We start from the raw sequence: 5830 nt of genomic DNA, 5'->3' as shown, positions 1-5830 counted from the left end.
TCACCCAAAGATAGTGTCCATCTTTTGTAGAAAAGTAGGTTTCTTGAAGGTAACAAATTGAAGGATCCTGCTTTTTAACCCAGTCTGCAAACCTGTGTTTTGGTTGGGGCATTGAGGCCATTGATATTAAGAGTTATTATTGAAAGGTGTATATTTATTTTTGCCATTTTTCTTGTTTTGTAGTTCTTCTGGTTTTACCTTTGCTCTCTTGTATTAACTAGTATGTGAGTATGGTTTATTTATTCTGGGTTACTTATGTGTGTTGCTTTTCTTTCTCTTCAGCATGGAGGATCCCTTCAAGTATTTTCTGTAGAGCTGGTTTTGTCTTCAAATATTCCTTTAGCCTGCTTTTGTTGTGGAATGTCCTTACTTCTCCATTGTAGCAGACAGCTTCAGGTTCACTGAAATGAACTTTTAGACCAAACAGAGTTATGGAGGGAGGGATTTATTTAAGTTTATAAATCCACCCAGTGATATTGCCTCCAGCCAGGTGGCTGCAGATGTAAACTACAAACTAATAAAACATTGAATATATTGGGGCCATCTATTTAAACTACTACATTTTGCCCCTGGCCCCCAATAGATTACATCACATATTGTAAATTCTACCCAGTTTAATTTTAAAAGTCCCCACAGTCTTGACCAATTTAAGATAGTAATTCCTGTAAAATCAAACAACTTAAATATTTCCAACATATAAAGGCACAGGGCAAACATTTTTAACTTGTGTAATATATAGTAAGGAGAGACTAAAACAATGTAAACTCAACCACTATAACACAACATTAAAATTCTGTAGTTTACGGGCTGGAGAGATGGCTTAGTGGTTAAGCGCTTGCCTGTGAAGCCTAAGGACCCTGGTTCGAGGCTCGGTTCCCCAGGTCCCACGTTAGCCAGATGCACAAGGGGGCGCACGTGTCTGGAGTTCGTTTGCAGAGGCTGGAAGCCCTGGCGCGCCCATTCTCTCTCTCTCCTCTATCTGTCTTTCTCTCTGTGTCTGTCTCTCTCAAATAAATAAATAAAAAATTAAAAAAAAAAATTCTGTAGTTTAAGTTTAATATAACGAGAGACTGACAGTCTCCAGAATTTTTAGTCTCCAGCTGGACAGAGTAGCCAGGGAACACTTTTATTTTAGGCCAGCAGTATGCTCTTTGGTAACCCTTGTATAGTCCTTGTATATCCAAAACATCTTTAGGTTTTTATGTAACCTGCAGTCCATCTTGTCAAGGCTCTTTTAGTCTATCTGGGTATTAGGCTCTGCCTCATGCCGTGTCTTAGAAGTGGTTCCTGGAACTGTGGGTAATTTATGATCACTCCTTACATTTTTTATGTTTCTGAAACCAATACCAGGTGTGTAAGACTCAGCGATATTTTTAATTCAGGGATGAAATAAATCATAACCTTGAAAAGTAGGGTTTTTTCTTTTAGTCAACTCTTTCCAAAAGTTTGTATTTTTAACAGTCTTTACTCAGGCATCTTTTTTATTGTTTTAATAATGTAAAGCAGTTGGGCCATTTTTTTTAAGATTGCTTATATATTTGACAATAGTTGGTTTAGTAACCTAAGACCAGTCTTAGTGTCTGTAATTTTAACCTTTTTGAGGGTTTTCAGCTTAGAATCTTAAATCTCTCAGTCCAATTATCATTAGCCTAGTATAGTAACCCATTACAAATTTAACCTTGTTCAAACTCTTTGGGCTTGGGCAGCAGAATGCAGCCAGCCCTTATATCAGTAGCCCAGTTTCAACAAAGTCTTCTAGCTTTTTTATATTTTTCTTAGAAAGCTCATAAGCCAAGCCTTGAAGTTTAATATTGTTTGTACTTAGAATTTTGAAACTTTCATTATAATAGTCCATAAAACTTGGCTTGCCATTCTAGAAGGCATCTACAGTTGTAAACATAAAGTCCATGCCCATTTCTCCAAAATAAAAGTTCCAAAAAACCAACATCCATATGGTCAGGCTTATCTCACCCCATTTCTGGTACCAACTTCTGTAGCAGACAGCTTCAGGTTCACTGAGATGATCTTTTAGACTAAGCACAGTTATGGAGGAAGGGATTTATTGAAACTTATAGATCCAGTGGAAGTTCCGTAATGGCAGAAGAAGCTGACCTGCCTTCACAGGACCAAGCAGAGAGACAGAAAACACAAGCCAAAAAGCCACTCAACACAGCACACTCCAGGAACTCCCACTAGGCACACTTTGCACATCTTGAGATTGAAATCTTAAACCCACCACCACACATTAAGACCACCCAGTGACATTGCCTCCAGCCAGGTGGCTGCAGATGTGAACTACAAATGAATAAAACACTGAATATATTGGGGGCCATCTATTTAAACTACTATATCCATCTATTTGAATGGATAGCTTTGCAGGATAAAGTAACTTTCGTTGACAGTTGTTATCTTTCAGAACTTGTAATATATTATTCCAAGCCCTTCTGGCTTTTAAAGTTTGTGTTGAGTAATCTGCTGTGATCCTGTTGGGCTTGCCTTTGTATGTGACCTGATTTTTCTCTCTAACTGCAATATATATGTGCATGTGTGTGTGCGTGTGTGTGTGTGTGTGTATGTGTGTGTGTGCGCACACGCGCGCATGCGTGTGTGTGTATAGTTTTTTTCAAGGTAGGGTCTCACTGTAGCCCAGGCTGACCTGGAATTCACTATGTGGTCCCAGGGTGGCCTTGAACTCACAATAATCCTCCTACCTCTGCCTCCCAAGTGCTGGGACTAAAGGCATGTGCCACCACTCCCAGCTCAATATAATTTCTTTGGTTTATATGTTTGGTAATTTAATGGTAATATGGTGAGAAGAGGTTCTTTCCAGGTTTTATCTGTTTGGTGTTCTAAAGGATTCCTGTATCTGCATTGGCATCTCTTTACCAATTTGGGGGAAGTTTTCTTCTACGATTTTGTTGAAAATGCCTACTGTGCCTTTGGAATAGAATTCTTCTCCTTCTAATATGCCCTGAATTCTTATGTTTGATCTTTTCATAGTGTCCCAAATATCTTGAAACTCCCATTGATACTTTCCTATTATGTCTTTCTCTTTGTTGGACTGTATTAGATCTGCCACCTGGTCTTCTAGCTTAGATATTCTGTCCTCTCCTTCATCCATGAATTTGAGATTTTCTACAGAGTTTTTTATTTCATTAACTGTGTTCTTCATTGCTAGTAATTCTGATTGGTTTTTCTTTATTATTTCTGTTTCCTTATTTATGTCTTGTATTGACCTCCTTATTTCATTAAATTGGTTTCCTGTGTTTTCTTTGATTCCTTTGATTTCCTCTTTTATTTCTTTGAGCATATTTATAATCATTCTCTTGAAATCTTTTTCAGACATTTCCTCTAAATCAGTCTCATTGGAGGTCATTTCTAATGCATTAATACTTTTTGGTGGATTTATATCATCTTGACTTTTCCATTAGTTGTGTTATAATGTTCATATTTCTGCATCTTGGATTAATTTAATGCTTGGGTTTTCTAACTATCTGCAGTATTATTATGTATTATGCATTATTAGATATACCAATCACTGAGGTAGCTCCCAGCTCGCTATTCTTTTTTTTTTATTTCTAAAAAGTATTTTATTTATTTATTTATTTGAGAGAGAGAGAGAGAGGCAGAGAGAGAATGGGTGTGCTAGGGCCTCCAAAGTGCTGGGGTTAAAAGTGTGTGCTACCACACCCAGCTAGGTTTTTGATCTTTTTTTTTTTTTGGTTTTTCGAGGTAGGGTCTCACTCTGGGCCAGGCTGACCTGGAATTAACTCTGTCATCTCAGGGTGGCCTTGAACTCATGGCAATCCTCCTACCTCTGCCTCCCGAGTGCTGGGATTAAAGGCGTGCACCACCACGCCCAGCTTGGTTTTTGATCTTTATCATGGTTTTTTTTTTCCTTAATTTTGATGTTTTTAGGAGTCGGTGATGTGACTCAGTTGTAGAGTGCTTGCTTAGCATGTAGAGGCTGTGGACTTGAGCACCCGCACCACATAAACTGAATGTGGTGGTACCCAGCTATTATGCCAGCACTTGGGAGGTAGGAGGATCAGAAGTTCAAGGCCATCTTAGGCTTTAGTAGATGCTTATCCTTAAGGATGTCCAGGTAGATGCTGCTCTGGGTGACTATGTTGGGGTTCATGTGGGTATTGGAGAATCAAACCTGGGCCTAAACCACTGAGCCATCTATAGCCTCCTTGATATTTTTCTTTTTTGCTTTATTTATTTATTAATTTTTTTTTTTTGTTTTCTGGAGATTGGGTCTCACTCTAGCCTAGGCTGATCTGGAATTCACTATGTCATCTCAAGGTGGCCTCAGACTCATAGCTTCCTCCTACCTCTGCCTCCCAAGTGCTGGGATTAAAGGTGTATGCCATCACGCCCAGCTGACTGACAGTTTTTTACACATGTATAAAATATATGTTTATAATAATCCCCTTCTGTTTTGCTGCAGCCTCTCACCCACAGGACCTGGGCAAAGCCTGTGCTGGGCTTTGCTCCTTTGCCGGCAAAGCTGGCCATGGCTGGGTCGTGTCATCTGGCGGTGCTGGAAGGGGGACGGGGACTTGGAGTACACCACTGCAGCTGCCTAATAGCTCTTTGTTCATTTTATTTTTCAAAGAGAGAGAGAGAGAGAGAGTGCACCAGGCCTCCAGCCACTACAGATGAACTCCAGACTCATGCACCACTTTGTGCATCTGGCTTTGTGTGGGTACTGGGGAATTGAACCTGCGCTGGCAGGCTTTGCAAGCAGCACCTATAACCACTGAGCAATCTCCCCAGGACCTAATAACTCTTGATTACTGAATATCTGGGTACCACTTAAATTGTGCAGTCATGGTAAATGTCTCATTTGCTATAACCTAGTCCTGGCACTGCCCCAAGCCTAACGCTTTTTTTTTTCTCTCTTTTTTAGTCTGAACCAGCTTTATTGTTACAGCCAATGTTTATTTACAGAATATAAATCTTTTCAAAAAGGTACATTCCTTCATTCAATCAGTGGTAAAAAGCCATATTAAACAGAAATAAAGCCTAACCAGGCGTGGTGGCGCACACCTTTAATCCCAGCATTTGGGAGGCAGAGGGAGGAGGATTGCCGTGAGTTCAAGGCCACCCTGAGACTACATATTGAATTCCAGGTCAGCCTGGACTACAGTGAGACCCTACCTCGAAAAACCAAAAAATAAAAACATAAAAATAAAAGCCTAAACTTCACTTATATTTAACAGAAATATGGTTTCATGAAAAAATATGAAATGCTTCACAAATTTGCATGTCATCCTTGCATTGGGGCAATGCTCATCTCTGTATTGTTCCAATGTTAGTATACGTCCTCAGACTGACCATGAGAAGAGACGTGAGGCGGGCTGGAGAGATGGCGTAGCGGTTAAGCGCTTGCCTGTGAAGCCTAAGGACACCGGTTCGAGGCTCGGTTCCCCAGGTCCCACGTTAGCCAGATGCACAAGGGGGCGCACGCGTCTGGAGTTCGTTTGCAGAGGCTGGAAGCCCTGGCGCGCCCATTCTCTCTCCCTCTATCTGTCTTTCTCTCTGTGTCTGTCGCTCTCAAATAAATAAATAAATAAATAAAATTAAAAGAAAAAAAAAAAAAGAAAAAGAGAGGTGAGGTACACCTAGCCTCTAGCCACTGCAAGTGAACTCCAGATGCATGCGCCACCATGTGCATCTGGTTTACATGGGTTCTAGGGAATTGAACCTATGTCCTTAGGCTTTGCAGGCAAGCACCTTAACTGCTAAGCCATCTTTCCAGCCCTGTTTTGTTTTTTTGTTTTGTGTGTGTGTGTTATTTTTGTTTTTGTTTTTGTTTTTTTGA

General features: G+C 40.2%; 1 pseudogene; it reads right to left on the bottom strand.

Annotated features, from left to right (window-relative positions):
• Positions 1-5244: 5244 nt before the first annotated feature.
• Positions 5245-5343, bottom strand: LOC123461866 (annotated as a pseudogene).
• Positions 5344-5830: the final 487 nt, after the last annotated feature.

This window comes from Jaculus jaculus, chromosome 6 (genome assembly GCF_020740685.1).
Source record: "Jaculus jaculus isolate mJacJac1 chromosome 6, mJacJac1.mat.Y.cur, whole genome shotgun sequence".
Taxonomy (NCBI): domain Eukaryota; kingdom Metazoa; phylum Chordata; class Mammalia; order Rodentia; family Dipodidae; genus Jaculus; species Jaculus jaculus.
The sequence above is the reverse complement of the archived record's forward strand: the minus strand, read 5'-3'. Positions and strand labels throughout refer to the sequence as shown.